Below are 13103 nucleotides of genomic sequence, written 5' to 3' on the forward strand. Positions count from 1 at the left end.
GTAATCTCTCCTCTTTCATTTCTCATTGTGTTTATTTGGGTCCTCTCTCTCTTCTTTTCTTGATGAGTCTGCTTAAAGGCTTGTCTATTTTGTTTACCTTTTCAAAAAACACACGCCTGGATTCATTGATCCCTAGAATTGTGCTTTTAGTCTCTATGTCATTTAATTCTGCTCTGATCTTGGTTATTTCCTTCCTTCTACTTGCTCTGGGCTGTCTTTGTTGTTGTTCCTCGAATTCTTGGAGGCGTAGGGTTAGGTTGTTTGTTTGAAATGTTTCTATCTCTTTAGGTAAGCCTGTATTGCTATGAACTTCCCTCTCAGGACTGCCTTTGCAGTGTCCCATAAGTTTTTGGTTGTTGTGAGTTCATTTTCATTTGTTTCCAGAAACTTTTTGATTTCTTCCCTAATTTCATTCTTGACCCATTCATTGTTTAATAGCATACCATTCAGTCTCCATGATTTTGTGTGTTTTGGGTTTTTTCTTTGGGATTGCTTTCCAATTTCAGTCCCCTAGAGCAAAGGACATAAATGAAAGAATAAACAAATTGGATCTCATCAAAATTAAAAGCTTCTGAATGGCTAAGGAAAACAGTATTAAGATAAAAAGAGAAGCAACTGTTTGGGAAAACATATTTGCTAATGATACCTCAGACAAAGGTTTAATCTTCAAAATATACAAAGAACTTACATGACTCCACTCTAAAAAGACAAGTAACCCAAATAAAAAATGGGCAAAGGCCTTGGACAGACACTTCTCCAAGGAAGACATACTAAGAATCCAGAGACACATGAAAAGATGCTCAATATCGCTAGCTATCAGAGAGATGTAAAATAAAATCACAATGAGGTACCACTTTACACCGGTCAGAATAGCCATCATAAACAAAGCAACAAACAAGTGTTGGAGAGGTTGTGGGGAAAAGGGGACCCTAGTTCACTCTTGGTGGGATTGCAGATTGGTACAACCATTATGGAAAACAGTATGGAATTTTCTCTGAAAACTAAAAATGAACATGCCTTTTGACCCAGCAATTCCACTGTTAGGAGTATATCCTAAGAACCCTGAAACACCAATTCAAAAGAACCTATGCACACCAATGTTCATTGAAGCACAATTTACAATAGCCAAGAGTTGGAAGCAACCTAGATGCCCATCAGTAAATGAATGGATCAAAAAACTATGGTACACTTACACAATGGAATTCTATGCAGCAGAAAGAAAGAAGGAGCTCCTACCCTTTGCAACAGAATGGATGGAACTGAAAAGCATTCTGCTGAGTGAAATAAGCCAGGCACTGAAAGACAAATACCATATGATCTCACCTTTATCAGGAACCTAAACAACAAAACAAACAACCAAGCATAATATGACCAAAGACACTGAAATACAGAACAGGCTGACAGGGACCAGAGGGGAGAGGGGAGAGAATCACAGGGGAAAAGGGGAAGGATTCACAGGAACAAGTATAAAGGACACATGGACAATAACTAAGGTGGGGGGTGGAAATGGGAGGGAGGTGGGGAGCACTGGGGGGGTGGGCAGGGCTGGGAATATAAGACAGAAAACTGTACTTGAACAATAATTAAATTAAAAAAATAAAGAGAAAAAAAAAACAAAGCTTGAGGAAAGAGTACCCTTGTTACACCATGGCAGAAAATTTAGCAAAATTGTCACCAGAAGTGATATGGAAAATAGAAAAATCTACTTAATAAACTGAAGGATCTTGCTAACAAAATATCAATCAGAATATTAAAGTACTCTGTTTTCTCTTAGATGTATACCAGAATGTAAGCATACATGCATAGATAGTTCATAGAGAGACTAAAGGACTTTTGTTTAAAAAATTTAGAGAAAATATATAGAAGCCATGATTTGTTGAATTCAACAATAAAAGTATTTCTTAAAGGCAGTCTTGTCTAGCAGAAAATTATACAGGATCTTGATACAAAGAACAAATCCCACAAGCTACTCAGAAAATGTGAACCCATGAAATCAAAAGTGCAACTGTAAAACCCTTTTCTAAGGCCTCAGAAATACTTAAAGTAGTGTCTTGTAGACCATTCAGAGAGAAAAGTGTCTTTCTACAACCTAACGAGTGTGTGACAAAAGCTCCTAAAAATCCATAGCAGCCTGTTAGGGAACCCAAGGGAGAGAAGAACCTGTCTCCAAGAAATCTGTAGAGGTGCTCTTCATCTAATGTAGTGAATAACCAATAAACTTAATAAAAACACACAATTTTTTAAAGAACTGTAATGACAGAAGCACAGCCAGTTTAGACTAAATGAGACAAAAAAAAAATGTAAAATGAAACACACTTTCAGGTCCCTGAACTTCTTATGTACAGGAAGTAGCCAAGAAAAACTGTTCAGCTGTAAACACAGCATACATTTATGGAAAAATAAGGATGGCTTAGATGGCAGAATGAAGAGCTCAAAGGATGGATAAGGTGGAGAATCATTCCCAGGTAGCAGAAACAGGCCCTAATCATGATGTTAATAACATTAGTCCAGATGGATAACAGAATTACTCTCCAGACCAGCAACCATTATGTGTCTCCCATCACGTCTTTCCCTTATGAATGGTAATGTTTATTGTACTTATCCTACCACTGTCTTACCTTAATATATTATGTATGGGGAGGTCACATAACTTGTCTTTTTACACTGATGTCTTCAGACAGACAGGAACTATACTTGAAGAGCCAAATCCAAGAATCTGAACTCAAAGAGCTTCATTCTCTCTTTGACCTGATTTATATGATAAGATCCTGGACTTTGATCTGATGCCATTATGCAGTGAGACTCTGAGATTCTTGAGGGAAGGAGTAAGTGTAGTTTGCATCTGGGAGGGGTGTGAGTCATAGTGCCCAGAGGAAGGACTACATCAGATTGTATCTTCCAAGGGTAGGAACAACATCATCTACCTCGTGTTCTTCTAGATTGTGGCCTTGTCACTTACCCATGATAATGTAGAGCCTAACCTCTCTTCTTCTCCTTGAATTCTGACTGTTTTCACTTGGAATTTATTCATTATGGTGAAAATGACACTGTGATTTCTCAGGTTACATTCTAAGCAGCTATGCAACATCTAATTTGTTCTCTTATAACACTTGTTCATGTAATATATCCAATAGCCCTGAGACTTACTGTGCTGACAAGGCCGCATGTAGGAGCCCTGGAAGATAGTTCCACATGGGCTCATGCTTCTATGACCTTGTCAAAGTGCTAAACATACAAGTAAACTCTTGAACTTGCCGGCTAAGTATAACTAAGTGATCTCAGTTGATGCTACAAGATGCAAAAATCTCCCAGCCAAGGCCTGCCCAACCAAAGCCCTGACTTGCAGAATTTGTAAAGTATAATACAATGGTTTCTGTTTGAAGCCACTGAGTTTGGGGATAGTTTATTGTGCATCAATAATAAGGTTCCTATGCATTTGTCCTCATGCTCATCTTAAGGAAAGTGCTGATTCATTCCTTTCTATTCTCACAGCATCTAAAGTAACGCCTCCCACATAGTAAGTGGATTTGTTTTTACTTTGCAAAGCATCATCACACACTACATCCCATTGATTGCCACAAACACTTTGTGAGGTAAGCAAAATAGCAATTACTATCCTCAATTTTGCTAGTGGAGAAACTGAGGCTCAGACTTGCTGAGTGTCTACTAAATATTTCAGGGAGGCTGTAAATTTAAGACTTCTAAATCCAAGACCACTGGACTTTCCTTGTAAAATGTTCCCTCTGCACATAGTATGGCCTACATAAGCATTTCCTTATTTTATAAAGGAAGAAAGAAAGAACAAATGTCCCAAAGGTTAGCTTCCATGGTAATGGAATCTCATCTAAACTCTGAGGCTACTCATAAGGCACAGAAGCCAGACACATCCCTGAGGGCAGCATTCTCCCATTCTCTCAACATTTTATTGACCTCCTGGGAGTGAGATTATTACACTGGAACAACCTGGAATCTTCACAGGCCTCATATCTCTTTCTTCCTGTTCCTTCCTTCTAGCCCTGCACTTCAGAGACTTTTCCAATTGCACAGAAGGAAAATAGAGCCTCAATTCCTTCAGCACTAGAGTCAAACAGCCAATATTAGCCCAGAAAATGTATTATAAAGGTGATGATAAAAAGTTAAAATCTACTCATAAAAGTGATTAGTATATATAACCTGGGAGTGGTATTAGGAAATAGAAACCAAGAGACAGAGTTTTGAAAACTTTACATGGATTAGTAGATCCCTTGAGCTGACTATGTAGACGGTATAGGAGAAGAATGGTTCTTCCCACCTCTTACTTTCCCTTTCATAGTCCATAATCAGAAGGTAAATAATATTTGCTTCCAGTACTCGCAATTCTTCTTTAGATTACATATATAACTCAGATCTGAAGGTAACCCAAATAAAGCATCTTTATTTCCACAATGGAAAAAAAAAACAGAAAATTATCAATACACTACCATGTAAGATTTGCAGAGGGCTCTGCCTCTGGTAAGCTAAGGCTATGTGCAGGAAAATGAGTCTCAAGAGTAAGGGGCATCTGGCCATCTCCACTGTGTGCATCCGGAGGTTAGCAGCTAAGAGTATTTGCCTGTTTCTGACCTCCAAATCCCAGGGCAAATTCTCAGTAAGGGCATTTGTAATTGAATGGAAATGAATGAAATGCAGTAAAATGTTCACGGGACTCCTTTTATATTAAGAGGCAGTACAGTGTAGTATAATGCAGTACAGCTGAAAGACTTGCAGATCAAGAATAAGGTTCCCTGAGTAGTATTATATGATCTTAGACAATTACTTTGAATATCCTATGTCTCATAGTTATCACCTGAAAATTGATGGTAGGAATTTTCTCATATACTTTCTCTGCTAGTGAAACCATGTATGAAAAAACAGAGGGTTGAGAGCTATAAAATGGAAGAATAAGTTGACATTGTATAAGTGCCCATCAGTAGATGAGTGGATCAAAAAACTATGGTACATTTACACAATGGAATACTACCCAGCAGAAAGAAAGAAGGATCTCTTACTTTTTGTGATAGCATGGATGAAACTGGAGAGTATTATGCTAAGTGAAATAAGCCAGTTGGTAAAAGATAAATACCATAAGATCTCACTTACAAGAAGAACCTAATGAATAAAATAAACTAATGAGCAAATAGAACCAGAGGCATGGAAACATGGAACAGACTGACAATGACCAGAAGGGAGAGGGGAGGGGGATAACAGTGGGAAAAAGGGGAAGGAACTAGTCAAAGAACATGTATGAATAACCCATGAACATGGACAATGTGGTGGGGATGGACTGTGGGAAGGGGGTGGGCTAGGTGGAGGAGGGCAAAGGGGGAAAATTAGGATAACTGTAATATAATAACAATAAAAAACTAAAAGAAATTATTCTAAAGCAACCATTAGCTTTGAAAGAATAAGTTTGGACAGACTTGAATTTGAACACTATCCCAATTACATGCTAATTATAACCTTGGGCAAGCTACTTACTCCATTTTAGTCTCAGGCCTTGCTTCTTTAAAAAATAAAGAATATAATAACATTGATGGCAGGTTCTTGTGAGTTTTAAAATCTACCTGTGTTCTAAACCCTTCCAAATTTATATTCCTAGAACAGACTTCTTCCCTGGACTCCAGATTCCAATGTTCAGGTTCCAACTTGACATCTCCATTTGAATACCAAATAGAAAGCTCAGAGTCAAAAATCTCTAAAACATAACTTTTGATCCCCAAACTCTCTAAATACACATCATTCAATAATCTTTTATTTTCTTCCTCGCCTCAGTTATATGTACCACCACTCAGTTGCTTAAGTCAAAAACATTAGATTCATCCCTGATTTTACCTCCCACATAAAAGCCACCTGCTTTTGATTCTACATTATCCTAAAATATATCCTGACATTGAACTATCTCTATTGCTACCTCCCACATCTCAGCCATCATTACCAAGATCATTGAAGATGCCTTGTAATGGGTATCCCTATTATTATTACTATTTCCATGCCAGCTGCACATGGTTACAGGTAGTTACTGTTTACCAATTATCCCTATCTTCCTCTACATTTCTACGCCTCAGTTTAGTAAGTTGGAGTCACTTCCAGAGAATATGTTCTCTATGCAGTGACTCAGGGATTCCGACAACGTCTATCTTGTGATTATAAGCTACAAACATGCAACCTCCATGGCACTAAAGAAGAAATGGAAGGATAAACACACAAACTCTTATGCACTCTGGACCAAAAGAAGAAACACTTTTGCAAACATTACATTTGTTAGAACTTAGATGCCTGCCCTCATTACTAGCATGTGGATTTTACATGGAAGGTGAAGTCAAGGACATCTCTGAAGTCTTTGCTTAAGCAACTAACTTTGCATAAGCAAGAAACAAACTCATATTCTATGCCAATAGCACAATCTAACTTATCCTGACTCTAGTCTACCCTTCACAGCAGGCAGTGATGTTTTAGAAACATAAATGATTTTATATCATTCTTACTTTAAAATGCTTCATTAGCTCCCAATTAAAGATCTATACTTCTAAGCATGACCTACAACATTCTCCATGATCCCTGTTCAGTCCTCTAATAACATCTTATTTCCTCCTAGTTATCTAAAACAGCCACTCTGGCCTTCTTTCTGTTTCTCAGACATTCCAAAATCTTTCCTAGTTTAGAGTCTTTGTACATGTTTTTCCTCTAGAAATATTTTACCCTGAAGTATTTTGCATTGGTTTCTTGGCATCAATCTGTTCTCATTTTCTCCAAAGGGAATCCATGCCGATCCTATCCAAGTAGACTCCCTAAGTTCCAGTCTCTTTTATTCTCATTTCATTTCTGAATAGTATGAATGAAGTTACCCAAATTATTTTATATAATTGCTAACATTTTTATGTGTATAGTTTATCTCCAGTCACTAGAATATATGATACATAAGGACAGAATATTTTTGACCCATTTTCAGCAGTACCCTCAGCACTTGTTAAAATGCCTGGCACAGAGCAGGCACTCAATAGAAGCTAATGATTATTACTGTCATTATAACAAATAATGCATTTATGCATGCCTATTTTTATAGCTAGCTAAATTCCAACAGGAACATCTATCTCAGTGCAGATAGGTGAATAGAGTAAGGATCTGGAAGAATCCTAAAATAAGCTCATACAGTGCTTTTCCTCACCCAAAATTCAGAGAACATTCAGCTCAGAGGTACAAGACACTTCTGACCTATTTTCACTTAAGAACTTGATCATCTAATCATCATCATGATTAGTTGAAAGGTGTAATACTTTTGTGTCAAAAACAGGGTATCTGTACTGCCTTAATAGACAGAATACCTTGCAACATAAATATTTGTAAAAACTAAAAAGAGAGGAAACTGGTAATTTTGTGGAAAAAACTACAAACATTTCCACAAAATAGAATATCCAATTACCTAACAAGTGTGAAAATATGTTCAACCTAACAACATAAGACAAGCTGTAGTGATAATGCTATCTCCTGCTTATAAAAATATTTTTTGGCCCTGGTTGGTATAGCTCAGTGTATTGAGCATGGGCCTGTGAACCAAAGGATAGTGGTTCCATTCCCAATCAGGGCACATGCCTGGGTTGCAGGCCAGTTCCCAGCAGGGAACACACGAGAGGCAACCATACATTGATATTTCTCTCCCTCTCTCCTTCCCTTCCCCTCTAAAAATAAATAAATAAAATCTTTTTTAAAATAAATATATTTTTGAAAGTAATATACCTAGTGATGATAAAGTAAAATGAGAATAATATAATCCAGAGTACACTGATGTTCTGTGGAAGGTACTTAGCAGTATACATCAAGAGCCTTTCAACTACACCTCCTGACCAATCATTTCAGTTCTGGGAAACTTTACGGAGAAAGAAGTTTACATATAAAAGATAGAAAAATTTTTTAAAAATTTTTAAAAATTAAAAAAATAAAAATAAAAGAAAACATACCCGTAAAGATGATCATCAGGGAACTAAATATAATGATAAAAACAAACAAAAAATGATACTCCAAAATCCAAGTTAGAGAATTGTTAGTTAAGAGACATAATTATTGTGCAGTGTTAAAAATTATTATTAAAGTTTATAGTAACATTAGAACATATGATACCCCTAAAATGTTAGGTAGTTATAATTAGAAGGGAAATTTTATAACTGTTTAATAAATGTTTAGTCAGTAGAAATAGAATGTGTTGTGTCAGTAGATTGAAAGATGGCTCTGGGAGAAAAGGACATGAGAGAGAGGGGCATCCTGAGTGTGTACATTCTTACCATATCAAGAGAGGAAGGAGCCAAGAGTAGATCAGAACCCAACTAAGCAGAGCAGAAAGTCTGGCTAAGTCTGAATTGCAAAAGCATCCCTCTGGTTGCCCTGGTTACAGGCCTCCTTCTCCTGGTAATGGTATCATAAATGGGCCAAATCACATGCAAATGAAATCAACAGATATTAGGGATGAACAGAGCTGGCTCTAACAAGCTCCGCAGTGGGGTAGGTCTGGGAAAGAATTTGGAAAAGATTTATACAGGAGACAAAGGTGACATTAGGGGACAAGGTCACATTCAGAATAAGAATGTACTACTGCTCATCATTTCAGTGAGTCCACATGCCTTCACTTGTTGAGCTTTGTAACATGGGAGGTCAGTAGAGGTAAGAGGTGGGGAATTGAGATTACATGACTTTAAAAAGAAAAAAAGACAAATGATAAATATATTATTCTTATTACAACCATATATATTTAATATTAATATATGTCATATAGTATGAGGATATAGAATAGATCGTAGTAGATAAAAATAAATGGATACATACAAAAGTTAACAATGATTCCTTTAAGGAATGAAATTATTGCTGGTTTTTTTCTTTAGAATTCAATGCACTTTTTAAAAATTTCCTTATTAAAGTGTAGTTGGCCCCCATGTTCATTATAGCATTATTTACAGTAGCCAAGGTATGGAAGTAGCCTAGGTCCTGATCTATATAGACAAGTGGATTTTAAAAAGATGTGAATACAATGGAATATTTCACCTCAATAAAAAAAGAATAAAATCTTGCCATTTGTGACAACATGGATGGGCCTAGTGGGTATTATGCTAAGTGAAATAAGTAAGACAAGAAAGACAAAGACCACATGATTACACTTACACATGTACTCTAAACAAAATGAAACAAAAGAGGAAACTGACAGTTGCCAAAAAAGAGGGAGGTTATGATAGGTGAAACAGGTAAAGCAGAATAAGAAATATGATCTTTCAGTATTTAAAATCTTTAACGTATTTAAAAACATTTAATAATGAGCTTGGCTTGTTTTTATAACGAGAAAAATAAACTGTAATTTTCAATTAAATCATGCTTTCATGTAGGAAGGCAGTGTTTCGGGCTGAAAAGCCCATGGAATGGCCATGCCAGTGACCAACTGAAAGTCATCATGAGCACCCCCTCATTTATGTGGGTCAGCCTACTCTGACTGCCAGGACAGAGGCACATCAGCCTTCCCACAGTGGCCTTTCTTCAATCAACATTCTTTAACAAAGCTTGGAATAAACAAACCAGAGAAAGAGTCAATGCACCCCTTGAGTCTATCTTTATGATCTTTGTAATTGGTACAAGACCAAAGCACACAATCCCAGCCCTCGGGCCCTTTATGATGTAGAATTGTTGGGAAACACATCCCTGGGCCAGCACTGAGCTCATGCTCTTAGAGACACACTGCAGATGGATCAAGTCCAGAGATGCTGACCTGGGCTTACAAGGGTAAAGGTTGAGATGTGCCTGACTGACTACCTTCTCCAAGGTTCAACAAAGCCATGTAGGTTACCTCGTGCCATGGTCTCACATTTCCTAGATACTACTCCATCAGTGAAGGAGTGTTAAGCCTCAAAACAATATATGAATTATTATTTATGAATACTATATATACTAACATAATGTATACATTATATATATATAAAGTGGAATTTTACAAGTAGAGATACAGATACAATAAATTATTCTTAAGTTTCTTGCCAGACTCAATAAATCATATTATCATTAGGGAATATTTCAAGACATATGTATACTTAACTCACTATAAATTGACTATCTTAAATACTTCTATTAATAACATGGAATTTTTAACCAACTTCCTATAATATAAGAATATATTGTTATTGTTTTTACCTTATAATATAGCTGACAGGGAGCTGAGACTAAGATCTGGAGAAATGTCTACTCCTCCATTTTCATATGGTTAGCTGTGTCGATCTTACTAGTACTATCTCCAATCTATAAACTGCAACATGTAACTTTTAAGCTGTTTTTAGAACTCAGTATTACCAATGAATCCCTTAAATTGCAAATATGAGTTGCAATACATTATAATTTATTGAGATCAAATAAAAACTTGAGCCCTCAGGCAAACCATCTGTGTTCTAAAATCCCTACTGTTCCCTTGGGCACCTCACACTCCACACAGAAGCACTGTGTGGTTGTGGTCCATGGACCAATGCCTGCCCTCAAACTGTTTCTAGTCCTCAATAAGATAAGTAGAAAAATAAGAAGTGTTTATAAACACCTAGCAATTTGACAGATCCCACTGAATAATCTAACTTAACTAAAAGAGGGAGGAACTTCTGTATTTTGTATGCCTTTTATTTCATCTCATATTTTTAGAAATTCATGCTATTATACTTCCTCAAAATAGTGGTTGGTGGTGACTGAAAATCAAAGGAAGCCATTCTTTACTGCAGATTGCTGGGCAGCTCTGCCATATGTGAACAGGACTGTCACGCACACAGGCAAAGCCCAGCCAAGCCTGATGCATTAAGCTGATAAGGATACAACAAGGTATTTTTAGATTCATAGTTCTGTTATTTATACAGGCATAGAAAGGAGAGTAGCCAAATGTGCTAGCTCCCTGGGTGCTTCTTACCACGTATCAAACATGACAGCACACACAAAAGGGTCTGGAGGACTGTGACACAGAGGTAGGGGGGCCTGTTGCTGAGAGCCAGTTCTAGACTTCAACTAAGTGGTTATATAGACTGCAGTTAAACCCAGTGTACAGAAAGTCTCATAACTTACTAGAGAACCTGCGAGGCAAGAAGAAACTGTCTCAGGACAGCCTCACAAAGCAAATAGGGAGGAGAGTGGGAGATGACTGCAGAGCCGCTCCTCACAGGCCTCCCTTTGCTCATGTTCCAGAGGGATCACAAGGCATTCCAGTAAGATTTACCTCAGTTGCAGTTCAAGCTTTTGCCTGTGTGGCCTGTCTGGATACATGCAAGACTATCAGGGCGTCATGGCAGAATCATTCCCTTACAAGCACCAGTGTCAATCTAGATAGTAAATATAGCAAGGTGTCATTTCCTTCTCAAGTTTTAGGAAATGAAAGACCTGTAATAAATTATTCACTTAATGGCCTATTTCACCCATGAGATCACTGATCTAGCGAAATCCCCATATGATGTTAAAATCCACATCAAAGCGGCCTAAATGACTATTTAGTCAACAGATGGAGGGGAAGATGGCCTCACTTCCATCACAGGTGTCATTTTCCAAATCTGGGCAATGATTCACAGGGTGATTTCTTCCATCAAATCGTCAAAAGATTGATTAATTAAACATCTATTGAAGCCCACCACATGCCAGAAACTGGCAAGCATAGGTGACAGAAATGAACAAAGCATAGTCCCTGTCCTAAAGAAATTTGTAGCCTTGGAGGGAAAAAATTACAATAATAGAAAGTAATTAAAATCATGGGTCACTCATCAGAAGAGAATTTGTAGAATGCATAGTGGAAAGACAGAGAAAAGAACAATCCTCGGGGCCTAAAAAGCTCACAAAAAGTATGACAAGGAAAAGGATACATGATGTTAAAGAGTGATTAGGATTTCTCCAAACAGAGAACAACAGAAAGGCCATTGCTCCTTAAAGGAAGAGCATGTATAAAGTAATGGAGATGAAAAAGAGCATAGTATACTCATAGATACCCCCTTCCCCAAAGGAAAGAACCCCCTTTCCTTGAGTTTCATCCGGTGGGCCAAGAACAAGATAGCAAGGCATAATAGAAAGAGGTTGTTGGGCTTGAGAGTCAAACTCAGGTTCAAATTCTATTGCCTCCCCTTACATACCACATGATCTTGGGCAAGTAACTTAGCCTCTTTGATTCTGTTTCTTCACCTGCAAAATAGTTACAGTATACCTTAAAGAGTCTTTACCGGATTAGGGTAGGCTGTATATAAAATGACTGGCATGTTGGAAATGCTGAGCTTATTTTCATTATTATTATTTTTATTTTTCTTTACAAGTAACTTTTTTCTTTTTTTAGATATATTTTATTGATTATGCTATTACAGTTGTCCCATTTTCCCCCTCACTCCCCTCCACTCTGCACATCCTCTCCCATCCACATTCCCTGACTTTAGTTCATGTCCATGCGTCATAAGTTCTTTAGCTTCTACATTTCCTGTACTATTCTTGCCCTCTCCCTGTCTATTTTCTACCTACCATTTACACTTATTCTCTTTACCTTTTCCCCCTCTCTCCTCCTCCCACTCCCCTGTTGCTAAACCTCCATGTTATCTCTATTTCTGTGGTTCTGTGCCTGTTCTAGTTGTTTTGCTTAGTTTGCTTTTGTTTTTGTTTTAGGTGTGGTTGTTAATAATTGTGAGTTTGCTGTCATTTTACTGTGTGTGTTTTTTATCTTCTTTTTCTTAGATAAGTCTCTTTAAAACTTCATAAAATAAGGGCTTGGTGATGATGAACTCCTTTAACTTGACCTTATCTGAGAAGCACTTTATCTGCCCTTCCATTCTAAATTAAAGCTTCTCTGGATAGAGCAATGTTGGATGTAAGTCCTTGCCTTTCATGACTTGGAATACTCCTTTCCAGCTCCTTCTTGCCTGCAAGGTCTCTTTTGAGAAATCAGGTGACAGTCTGATGGGAACTTCTTTGTAGGTGACTGTCCCCTTATCTCTTGCTGCTTCTAGAATTCTCCTTTTCATTTTAATCTTGGGTGATGTAATTATGATGTGCCTTGGTGTGTTCCTCCTTGGGTCCAGCTTCTCTGGGACTTTCTGAGCTTCCTGGACTTCCTGGAAGTC

At 37.4% G+C, this 13103-nt stretch overlaps 1 protein-coding gene across 1 annotated transcript in view; it reads right to left on the reverse strand.

The window, feature by feature from the left end:
* GRID1 (glutamate ionotropic receptor delta type subunit 1) overlaps positions 1–13103 on the reverse strand; it is a 722282-nt gene that overhangs the window by 136856 nt on the left and 572323 nt on the right. The gene's annotated exons all lie outside the window — the stretch shown is intronic.

The sequence above is a fragment of the Sturnira hondurensis genome, unplaced genomic scaffold, assembly GCF_014824575.4.
Source record: "Sturnira hondurensis isolate 20B ecotype Veracruz unplaced genomic scaffold, ASM1482457v3 Scaffold0006496, whole genome shotgun sequence".
In the NCBI taxonomy this organism is placed as follows: Eukaryota; Metazoa; Chordata; class Mammalia; order Chiroptera; family Phyllostomidae; genus Sturnira; species Sturnira hondurensis.